At 39.1% G+C, this 12,537-nt stretch overlaps 2 long non-coding RNA genes across 4 annotated transcripts; both read right to left on the reverse strand.

Annotated features, from left to right (window-relative positions):
• Positions 1–1,760: 1,760 nt before the first annotated feature.
• LOC136261613 (uncharacterized) lies at positions 1,761–3,519 on the reverse strand. 3 transcript variants are annotated; one of them, XR_010703959.1, is made up of 7 exons: positions 2,657–3,519; positions 2,463–2,603; positions 2,363–2,418; positions 2,239–2,312; positions 2,124–2,191; positions 2,026–2,069; positions 1,761–1,969 (listed from the first exon to the last, which is right to left on the reverse strand). It is a non-coding gene; the product is annotated as an uncharacterized lncRNA (long non-coding RNA). The 3 variants fall into 3 exon arrangements; XR_010703958.1 differs by having other exon boundaries at positions 1,762–1,969; positions 2,463–2,606; XR_010703957.1 differs by having other exon boundaries at positions 2,463–3,518.
• A 3,147-nt stretch (positions 3,520–6,666) lies between these two features.
• LOC136262030 (uncharacterized) lies at positions 6,667–9,164 on the reverse strand. The gene is made up of 2 exons (XR_010704080.1): positions 8,825–9,164; positions 6,667–6,804 (listed from the first exon to the last, which is right to left on the reverse strand). It is a non-coding gene; the product is annotated as an uncharacterized lncRNA (long non-coding RNA).
• Between the last annotated feature and the right edge of the window lie 3,373 nt (positions 9,165–12,537).

Below are 12,537 nucleotides of genomic sequence, written 5' to 3' on the forward strand. Positions count from 1 at the left end.
ATTACCTTGCATTGACATCAACCAGTCCCTACCAGTCATCAAAGCTACTATTCAGAACTATTTATGGCAACACTTCACCACAAATTTCTCTCCTGACAATCCCTGCACCTATCATTACTGCTGTAGATGCAGCAAGTGCTATGATTCTGGACTGACAATTAACTTTACTACATAAGTTTAATTAACTCCCGGCTGCCAGCACAGGTTGCTGGCAGACCATCAATGCAACTTTTTCTTCATCTATACCCACCTACACATGTATAATTGTAATTGTATGTTGCATTGTAAAGCACACAGTAAAAACAAAGTAGTGAACGTCACTACTTTATGTAGTGACGTTCACTACTTTGTTTTTACTGTGCATTAATAATAATAATAATAATAATAATAATTCCTCTTAGTGGAATAAACACTGTTGTACATTAAAACTTCTTGCCCCCCCCCCCCCCCCCCCCCGGCAATGCTTCCTAGATCCGCCTATGTTGCTCTGGCTGCCTTATCTCTACATCCCAGGACTATAGTCGGTTGCGTAGCATCTCCGGTTGTAGAGTGTTGCAACCTTACAAACTCTGCCAAGTGACGCAGGCCCGTAGCCAGGGGGGGTTCGGGGGGTTCTGAAGAACCGCCCTCTTGGAAAAAAGGTCCCCAATTTCAGTAAAAAGTCCATAATGTAACCAAAAGGTCCACAATTTTTGGTATACAAGTCCAAATTTTCAGGAGCAAAAGTCCATTAGCTACAGTTTACTAGATACCACTAATAAGAAACTAAATTAAGCGCTTCGAGTAACTCATTCATTGCATGGATTAAATGCAATGCAAGATCGAGATACTCTAATAGAGCAGTCAACCACTCTAATAGAACAGTCACAATATTTGGACCTTTACTAAAGGTCCACTTTTGGTCAAAAAGAACCCCCCTTTCAAAATCCCTGGCTACGGGCCTGTGACGCAGACATCGGAGAACATATTGGTAGACGGTCTCATTCTACTGCTGCTCGGCGCTGTGGAACAAATACTAGTAGCACTTGTACAGAATGTTACGTTCTGGTGAAAATTTCTTAAGGCCCCTGTCCGGGAGTTTTGCTGTGTGTATGCTGGCAGTCCATGCGGTGTTTTTGTAGGTCTGTGTAGGCTCTGTTGGTTTAGCTACTTTTTGTCTTTTATAAATTAAGTAACTTCTAGCTAGAGATCAGGGAGGACGTTCTGGCGAAAAGTGTTTTCGAAGACTCTCTAATCGGGGGTCCGCAACTTTCTTGAAATCTCATACAACCCTCTTTTGTTGAAATCTCTGATTTTGAAATCTGCCTTTTTCAGGCCTGCCAACCTGGAAAGTAAAAAAATCTTGAGATTTAAGCTGTGGCTTTGATTGCTCTATTAGAGTAGTTACTTGACTGCTCTATTAGAGTATCTCGATCATTTTTAATGCATTGGGAGATGAAAAGTGAAGTGTTGCTGATGGTTTAATAGCTATAAATAGTGTTAGTTAAGTGCAACTGCATGCATGCTATACTGGTATACAGGGCCGTCCACAGGGGGGGGGGGGGGGGCAACTCAGGGGAATTTTGCCCCGGGCCCCAGCCTGAAAGGGGCCCCAGGAGGCCCCACACTGTTAAAACAGTTGGTTGCATATCACACCAAACTGCAGATGATATGCTTCCTCACACCGAGCATTCCATTTGTTGTCTGCATTACTGACCATTCTACCCATAGTACGTAATGCACACTGTATTCCCGGTATGATCTACATCCATAATGCATTATTATAACCATTCTAGCCATTGTATGTAATGCAGACTGTTTTTTTTGGTATGATTAACATCCATTTACAATTACAAATACATATTTCAAAATATTGCTAATTATATTTATTGTTCTAGGTTTCGACACTGCATATCTGAAGATCTGAAGATGAATGACATCCATGGGAACTGCATACGGCTATCACTATCTTCTATTTCTGCAGTTGTTTCTATGGCATTATGGTATGCATTGTGAACAGATGAAGCCAAGAAACAATGTACTTACCATGCATGGTTGAAATCTCTTTCAGAAGCAATGCATAGCTAATTCTGTCAATTATTATAGATTATGAATTTTAATGTAAGAATTGTACGGTATAATACCTGTTGTTATTGAATCAGTTGTGTCTTAATAGCATAAGACTGGTCTTATACATTTACAAATCAGTGTTCTGGGAAGAAAAAATGTTTGATAAATCATAGCATTCCATAATCTTACCATGTTTGGTGGTCTGGCCATCCTGACTATATAGCAGTATTTCAATCCATGTCACTAGAACTAATTGCTGTTTGCTAGAAAGGATATGATATGTGACATGATAACACCTTTGTATTGTCCGTACCTGGTGTCACTTCATCCTGACCTGTCACTTCTGTCAACACTTTTCTGTCAGCATACCTATATAAAAACTAAAAGCCACTGCAAGTAACATAGTTACCAACCTGTTATCAGTGCTAGTATGTAAACCCCGGCCGCCGGAACTGAGAGAATGGCAGTTAATTGAACCTGCCCCCTGAGCCGCCGGCACAGGAGCCTGCGGAGCGCCTTCGTACAGTTCATGGTCGACTGCAGTATGTAGCCGCCTGCTAAAAAGTTTAGTCAAGCAAGAAATTATTATCAGTATAATGAAACAAACCGAATAGTCTGGTATGGTTCAACCCAGTTGCGGCAGCTCAGTCCAACACCGGCCTACACCATGCACCACCAGCTCCGACAACTTTAAGTACAGCCCTACTCAACAACCTCCGTTTGTGAATATTCGACTCAACGTCGTATGTCCATACGGTTGCTAACAAATTGCAGCTGTCGATAGCATCCTCACGTGAGTGTTATAGGGATGGTGACAATTAAATGGAACACGGGATGGAACATCGAATCATGTGAGTACAGCAAGGTTAGTTGTGATTCCAAGTATGTGAAATCTTATCTACTGTACGATTCCTTGTCAATGTAGAGTCACTTCACCATCACTTGAGGCGCCTACGCAAAAATAAACTGAGTCGGCTAGCTACCCGGGCTGAGCTACCAGACAATCACTCGCTGCCAAGTTTGTGGCGGACTACCGCTACTATGCTGCTTTTATTCCAGATAGATATGCAGTACTCATGTTGAAAGTTTGCAGCATCAGATTGAGGTCACTCTGCAATTGGTAGTCACTTCCACACTGCCAGTTGATGATGGGTGATGCACTTTCAACTGGAGTAATGAACTGTGATCATCAATATTTTTCCTTCTTGATCACCATTTTATATAGAGGTTTCAGAAGAATCTGGAAACACATATTTACAGAAAGCCATTACATTTAAACTCACGTCCGTCAATAGCCATGATGTTTTACAGAACTTAGGTCACTATGGATGTATAAAACATGGGGTGCTCTATTAGCATCTCGAAAACCACCACTGCAAATTGGCCACTGAACAAGTATGTCTTTAAACACTATAACATACCCATAATATTATTGTCTGAGGAGTATTGTAGCTTAATTCGGGCTGGTGGGACGAAATTCATGTTTGACCGAAATCTTTTTGGCGACTAAAGCATACTTAGTCACTGACTTTTCTCAAAATATAGTGCTGGATAATCTTTGTTTATATGTTTATATATAATACTGACAAGCATCTATCAAGAGTTCATAATATTATGAACTCTTGCTTCCATCCTTCACTGTTTCTTTACACAGCCTCCGAAGTCAAGTTACAAAAATTCATACGTCCGGAAGTCTGAATCACATCTATTATTTTCACATGACTTCCAATGTTTCTTATAGATTGTCAGGGCTATTACATATGACATAAGGTTAGACATAATGGTGTCCTGTGATAATACATGTTTACGGATTCTTCTGAAACCTTTATGGATTAAAGTGAAAAACTAGTGAATTATCCTAATTGTAAGGTCCAAGGTTGTGTGTTTCTGCAACACCAAGCCAGCAACAAAACAGTTTCATATACAGCCAAGCCAACCCACGTTTTGTAGTGACAGTACAGGGTCAGGGCCCGGAGATTTTGAGTGGTCAGGGGGTCATGAACAATTTTATTGATCTGATGTGATATTTCATGTGTGAAGCATGTATATGTGTGATTGAATTCATCGCTTTTACATTACATTTTGTCACTTTTGCACAAGAATTCATCATAATTGCATCGTCTGCAGTAAACTAGCCGCTTATCACAGGGTGGATCATTTTGCCATAGAGAATACCACTTGAGACACTAGATACCAAAGGCCTTCAAGTTAATTAGTTTGTTGGCGAGTGACCACACCCATCACCAATGGTTAAGCAAAAATTGCAAAGCTGTTAAAGAAGCTGTAAGAAGAATTAAAGAGTTGTTTACAACAGTTGTGCTTTAACAAGATTGTCAAGCACTTGCTATTATCTTGTTTTTGTGTTTACTGCAGCTGCCAATCTTGTTAAGGATGATAAAATCAATAGCAAAAGAGTATTCTGCAAAAGTGACAAACTCTATTGCAAATGGGACAAAATCAATTGTAAAAACCTGTAAATTCAATGTCACGTCCTCCAGTAGATTGTATTATTCATGATACAATAAATTGTGAAAGTTTAGTTATTTGAGATTTGGCAGAAATTTGCTTTACTGACCAAACTAAGATAAGGCCACTTCAACTAAATCTTTTGTTTCTCGGGCCCGACCGACCCTATATTTTTCAGCATAAAATAATTATGTTAATCACGTGATCACCTTGCAAAGAGTGATAACGCCACGAAAGAGTTGCAAATTTATCTTTAAGCTCTTAAAAAGTAAGTAACACTAAATATCTCAACATATAGCTGCCTACTCACAAGTGATACAGCAACCGTAATGTAGCTTAGCCACCACCTGACTCGCAATATCACTCTTCAGCTAGCAAAATAGCCTATTTTTATTTTACCGACCTTTATTTGGCTGAATTTCGCCCGAGAAACAAAGATTTAGTTGAAGTGGCCTAATGGTACTACTTATAGCTGGATCCCAACCTGGCTTACTCGCTACCACGTGGTTCCAAGCCCACTCTCTCCATTTTGAGATACCTTTTACTAGAACAAATCACTAATAAATTCAGCTACTACCCCAGATCTACCTGTGATTGGAATAACCTACTCATTGACACTATAGAATCTCAATCTCTGGAAACATTTTTAGGTAACTATAATATAATTCTTATTTTGTGATTTGTAACCTCCCCGAATATATCAGTTATAACTGTACTCTTCAGTATTCACAATCATAAGTGGCTACAGCTATGGCCCTACTTTTTTCACAGAAACACTTTTAATTCAATTAAGAAGAAACCTTTTGCATATTAATAACCATATAATATGTGCGCTGTTCTATTACTTTTATACTAAGTGGCTTTTACTTTTATACTACATACCATAATATTCCCTTGCCAGCACTTTTGAGAGCTCTGTGTGGGGAAATCAAGTATTCCCATGGCATTTTCAAACTGTGTACAAACAGACTGTTAACTATATAGTTTGTTGCATTTAGAATGTGAAGAATATTTGTCATCATATAGTGCACAGTGGGTCTGCCAACATTTGCATGGGCAGTGGTCACAGAATGTAAAACAATGACCAGATGGTTTATTACCACACAAACTGTATGGGATGCAAGACTACATTTGGCTATAGGCCAACATTACTTTTATCTGTCACTGTGCAATGAAACCATTGGACAGTATACATCAAAAATTGTTCTCAACGTGTTTTAGTCAACTAACGTAATCCCATGTTACATACAAATATCCTGTAGTGATTCATATAGAATGAAATGACCAACATTAATTATTCTTGGTCCAGGAATATAGTTATAGTACACTAACACAACAGAATTACTCTCCTTGCACTTGCTTGTGCATATCCAGCAAATTCGCAGCAATGAATATATACTACTCTGGTGAACGATCAGCTTATTACCAAACATGGGAGGAATTATGTATAGTGCAGATTTTATTTGTGTTTCATCTTCCAGTTGTATTGGTAGGAAATAACATGCACGTTAGAGGTTTTGCAGGGAATGTTCACATAATATGTGTGCAGACATTGTGGGTGAATGTACATACCAAAACACATTACAAAATTCATAGCTACATGTCAACCCTCAATATTATACATATTTGCTAGAGATAGCCACTTGTTACAATGGCTTTTTAGCATATCCCAGTAAAACTTCTCGCTTTGTGCTTTTAAAAATCAATGTAGAATCCTCAATCCACTAGTCAGTGCATACATGGCTAAGGAATGTGTACTGCAAAACCTCTATGTATATACACTGCAATACATTTTTTCATTTTCACAATTTTAACATATATAGTTAACTTTCGTGGACAATGTATTTGTATTTGTGTGGTTATCTGCACAGTATGTGTACACAACCAAAAAGTTCATGAGTACTACACACAACACAGCACATTGATAAATGACTGAACACCTTGAGAAAACAGTTTTTAGTTTCGTATGGTTGATGAAAGGGATTCAGAGAATATCCCTCACTTAGACCTGTGTACAGAGTTGCTGTATGTTGAGTACACATTAGTTGGGCCAGTTGCCAGCATCATACATAAAGCCCGTATGGTCCAAGTACATCCATAAAAACACTGACCACAGGTCGGGGAAACTTTGCCTCAACAAGATACCAAAACTGAAAGCTACGTATTCTATTGTTATCTCCATACTGAAATAATATTGCAAACAGTACAGTTCATACAAAGTTATACAAGAACAAGACACATCTTTTGTATCACTGTTTCAACTGGTTGACGATGATCCAGTGTCAGCTCCTATCAAATGAGATAGCTTTCACTCTGCATGCACAACACCACATAATACACACAAAAAATGTTTAATGAGTGTTTCCACAGTTTCTAAAAATAATGCATAGCTACTCTATGTTGATTAGCATAGCATAGCTACTAGAGTAGCTACTCTATGTTGATTAGCATAGCTAATCAACATATGCATAGCTACTCTAAAATAACAATCATACATTTCAACAGAGCAGTCGTCATGCATACGTGTGTCAAACAGTAGCTATCCATACATGAAAATATACACCTAAATAAACAAAGCAACTACTCCCTGTATTTCAGAACTTGAAACCAGGTGAGCAACATTTCTAGAACTAACCCTGGACACACACAAAAGCAAACAAAAAGCAAAGCCTTCAGCTGTCATGTTAGTATGGTCATGCCTACCCAGTGAACAAGCACAGGAGTCAGTGCAGGCAAATCCTAGGACTAGTAACCCCGCAGGAGGCTGCACCATATCCCACAAGTGAAGGTGTAGGCACCCAAAGTCTCACCTACACCTACACCTACACCTACACCTACACCTACACCTACACCTACACCTACACCTACACCTACACCTACACCTACACCTACACCTACACCTACACACACACACACACACACACTGTACAATATTATCTAGCATATTCCGATTTAATATCATTTAAAATGGTTACCCATATCACTGTGAACAGTCTCCTCCACCTGATACTACCGTGCACACATACCCTAGTCACAGCTATCATTGAAATCTATATTAATGTAGTAAAGGTAGGCCATTGACAAAGTTTATCAGTGAGTTATATCATTAGGTGACAGTACAACCATGCACTTGCTTAGTTGTGAGAACATTAATTGAGCATGTACAGTGTATCTTAGGATTAATCTAAAATTTCAATACCACTATATATGAACCCATAAACAATAACTATATCTGTATACATCTGCTGACTTGCTTTTGAGGTTACAGGTCCATAGTTCTATTACATGAAAAACAATCTGGTTAATCAAGTGTTTTGAATGTAGGTAATTAGCTGGACCAAATTTGGATATCAAACTGGTCTAGCCGGACTGATTTTGTTTGACTAAATGGCTGGACCATTATTAGCATCTAAATGGGTCTACCTATAGGCATATGTAAATAATTATTATAGCCAACTCCAGCTAGCTCCTGTTTGTATAATGAAAGCCGTAGAGCAGAATAGCAAGTTATATTAATGTAGCAAATAGCCAACATGCAGTTTTAAAAGATTGCATACAGATACCCTCTACTGTAACTAGACAGAAACCGGTGTATCATTAACACTCACCTGCAGTACTTCAGTGGCTACCAAGGGCTGAATGGCTAGTTGCACCATTGCTAAGATGTACTTATATTACAAAAGTGCATGACTGCTCCAAACACAAGGCCACTCTAAATAAAGACTCTGTTTCCCGTCCTCCACTGGGCATACATTTATGCAAGCGAGCAGTCCATTTCCATTATAAAATTGGTAGCTTTTCCTGAACATAGCCAGCATAAAATTAAGTTGCAGGTAGAACAAAATGTAAATTTGTAGAGACTCAATGAACACTGACACATTATAAAATTGAAACTGTTCAGCATGCAAGAAAAAATGGAAGAATTATAATATTATTAGTGACACGGATGCAGGCAGTGGACTGGAACAGAGAATTTATTTGGAGCGACCAAAGCAATGCAGTTTCATTGTAGAGGCATGCATGAAGTTAGTCAACACGGATCAAATTTAAATTCGATTGACTAAGATTCAGCCAAACTTTCATTGGATGCCAAAGCTGGTTGACTGAAAATGGCCCAGCTGGGTCTGGGTATGAGACAGATGGTATTCATTATCAACTCTAACAGTTACACAACATATAAAGGAGCTTGGAACAAGGCTTAGAACCTACCAGAGTTTATTTAACCCACACTTGCATGACTTGTCACGGGAGTTATAATTGTAATCTATGGTTTCCTGAAACCGTTGCTTATCAAATACTAAGAACTCACTCTGTGCTTCAGTTTACTCGACTCGTCATGATCCTTCAACCTCTTTCCCTCGAGAGTTTCTAACAAGCTCCCAAACCCATCTCGCATCCAATGCTTTTGTATGCGCCTATTCATAAACGCTCCATATAAGAGGCGCTTATCTTCCCATATAAGAGGCGCATATCTCTGAGCTATGGCGTCATGGTATGCTCACAGGGTATGATATTTCATACCAATATGTTAGTGTGATATGCTAACATTTTTAGTATGTAATGCATGCAGATCTGTTTCATACCTTCTAGTGTAGCAACTCAGTATGCAATGCATACAATTTTGGTATGAAATGCACTCAGGCTTTTTAACAGTGCATGAAGGGCCCCCTGAGTACCTGTTTAAAAGATCGATATACTCTAATAGAGCAGTCAGATCTAAATACTCTAATAGAGCAGTCACAGTATTCTTCAGAGGAGCAGTATAGCAAGCTTATAGATAAGGAGATATGGTTGGTGATGGGTAGTCATTGTCATTTCCAGCAGGTTGTGAGTGACCTTTTTTTTTTTTTATTGGTCTTCACCTTACAACTTGGGTCAAGGGCCCCACTTTAACTCTTTGCCCTGGGCCCCTTAATATTTCTCTGGGCGGCCCTGCTGGTATATAGTTGTTTGTTATGACAAATTGTCAATACAACAATGTTTATGTAATGAGAATGCCACTAAGCTAAATTCAAAAAGGGGTAGAAACCCATCTGGATCCTCCACTGTAGTATACAAGTTATATTCAGTTGCATAACTTTATTGAGTATAGCTGGATGAATGATAGACATACAGTTTTACAACTGTAGTTAGAGAAAATTTTAAAAAATTAGATCTCCTAGGTTTAAATTTGGGAGCATTTTTGATAGAATTTAGCTTGAAAAGTGTATGCTTGCAATGCATATCGATTAAGCCTATATCAGAGATAAAACCTGTAAAGTGTACTAAATCAAAATATACAGGTGTATAGTATTGTTATAATGACATTAGAATTGCGACTGTTCTATTAGAGTAGTGACTGCTCTATTAGAGTATCTCGATCTTGGCACAACAATTTAAACTTATTTGCCTCACTTTCTTTACAATGTACAGTATAACTGTAAAGTACATTTATAACTATTGTCTTCTATTTGCCTATTGGTTTTCTCTACTTCTGAATACAGTGTGAATGCATGAATCATTCCAGTTTCTGGTATCAACATAGTACTGTAAGTCCAAGGGGGGCAAGAGAAGGGCCGGGGGGGGGGGGAGGGGAGGCACAGCCCCCCTCAGATCCGCCTATGCCCATAAGTTTGCAGAGAACTCAAGAAAGGATTCCGCGTATTTCCGTATACTGCGTATCACGTGATGCTACTATTCCGGATATCTAAGATTTTGAATGCTCTGAAATTTTGCCATAAATTGCTTGAAATCTTGCCAAATTGCAAAAACTTGAAATCTTGCCAAATTGCAAAGACTTGAAATCTCGTACAGGATTTTTATTTATTTTATTTATTAATGCTTTACAGCACAAGTGCTGAAGGTCTGTAGGACACCTGGTCCTACAGCCTGCTCAAAGACTTTAGCTACTTAGACTTTAACTACTTAAGGTGTGTTTGAAAAGTTGGAGAAAGGAGAAAAAATCCATGACTGGACCTAGGTAGCCTCGAACCTGCAGCCATCCGATTTACGCTCGAACGCTTACAGGAGTCTACCAGGTGGTCAGGATGTTTTCTCCTTGTTATTTTCATGTAATTATATCCATAGGAATTCTAGAGAGTAACTCATTATCTCTAAGTATCCCAAGTAGAACCAAATGGACACTAGTTTATTTATTAATGCTTTACAGCACAAGTGCTGAAGGTCTGTAGGACACCTATTTTTTCGAGTTGCGGATGTAAAACAGGCTATTTGCCAGTTAACTTTTTTTGGCAAAGCTTTTAGTTGTTGACTACAGGGTTAGTGAACATATAGCATTTATAAGCAGTATAAAACAGCCTATAGCCACCTTGAAAATTTGAATTGAATTTGAATTTAAACTCCTATATTCGGCATAGCCGTTCTTCCATACAGGAGGAGTATACACAGTGTACATACATACATAGAGTTACATATACATAATATAGATACGCAGCACTTATATACACACATACATACATACATACATACATACATAATTTTTACATACATGTAGTATATATAATATGTTACATATTACAAAAAAAAAGATAACTTAAGTTTTAAGGTCAGTGATATAAAGTGTAAAGTGGAAGTAAATTCGAAACACTTGGTAAGTATTTGAGCGTTCTATGATGTAAAGTGTAAAGTGGAAGTAAATTCAACACACTTGTCATTTTCATTGCTTCGTTCTGCTACAATGTGCATCCGGGGAACACGATCCATCCTTCATCGTTCCATCCATGCTTCCCCGGAAATGGGCCATATTGCTGGCCCTAGGGACTTCTAGTTGTCCCCCTTTCAGTTGTCCAGCACACTTGCTCCTATGTGCTGGGAGTGGTAGGCAAGGGCAGTACATCCAGCCCGGGAAAAAAAATTTTTTGAGCGTTCTATTAGAGTATCATGTAGTATCAATCTTTATCACCGGTTACAGTCTCAATCAATTCAGTAGCTATAATTGTTTATGGTATTACAAAAAGAGTCATCTCCTATCTTTGTGGGTGTGTCTGTCGATGTGGCTAATTTAGGAAGTAGTCACAAGAGTAAAACTAGCTGTGTGATAAATTCGAAGATGATGCTACTTCGGGTAACAATGATCCGGCACGAAAAACCCGATGATTCCGATCCCGGATACTTGCCTGTATATCTATGGCCACGTGGACTACATCCCACAAGGAAAGGTACACGTGCATTCGTCGACAATCATAACAGTAGACCTACATCGAACTGTCAACTGACGCACCAATGGTCCGGGCATATAAGGTCCGGGCGGACCATTTATGCTGTCACAAATGGTCCGGCCCGACCACTTGTGTTTACATAACTGGTCCCCCCGGACCACCCATGCCAGTGCATAAATGGTCCGGGCTGAACATAAACGGTCCACCTCCAGTCTTCCGTGCATGCACCCGCCTAATTATGTTGGCGTGAATTTTGCAGTGTCAGTTATAGATATTTGAAGCAATATGGTTGATACTACTTGCAACGTAAATTGCTCACGACGTAGTCCCTAAAAATGCATGCCGGCATACAGAGGGTCAAAGGTAGTAGACCACTTTTTCTCCCCACAGCGCTTATAGATTAGAAATTATAAGCGCCTGCTCGAAATTTCGAGTAGGCGCTTATAATTTCAATTTCGAGCAGGCGCTTATAATTTCTAATCGATAAGCGCCGTGGGGAGAAATAGTGGTCTGGCTACGCGAGACTAGGTCAAAGGGGGCTTTGAATCAGTCACTCTAATAAAGCAGTCACAGTCTTAGAGCAGTGTGTAGTGAGCTATAGTTAGGTACAAGAGTTAATAATGGGAGAGTAGGTATTATTTTTGTCACTCAGTATAGCTAGTCACAGCAACAAGTGACGAGTGGCTTAATTAACTTTAGTATTGGCATTTATAACCCGGACCAGTTTTGCTGGAGTAGGACCATCTATGTCGAACATATGCGGTCCGGCCGGACCGTTTATGCACCCGGACCAAATATTTTGTTGCAGAACGCTCACCTTTCTGAGGTATCCTTTTTATCACTGCCATCTAAATAAAATTTACAA

Source organism: Dysidea avara, chromosome 7 (genome assembly GCF_963678975.1).
Source record: "Dysidea avara chromosome 7, odDysAvar1.4, whole genome shotgun sequence".
Lineage (NCBI taxonomy): Eukaryota > Metazoa > Porifera > Demospongiae > Dictyoceratida > Dysideidae > Dysidea > Dysidea avara.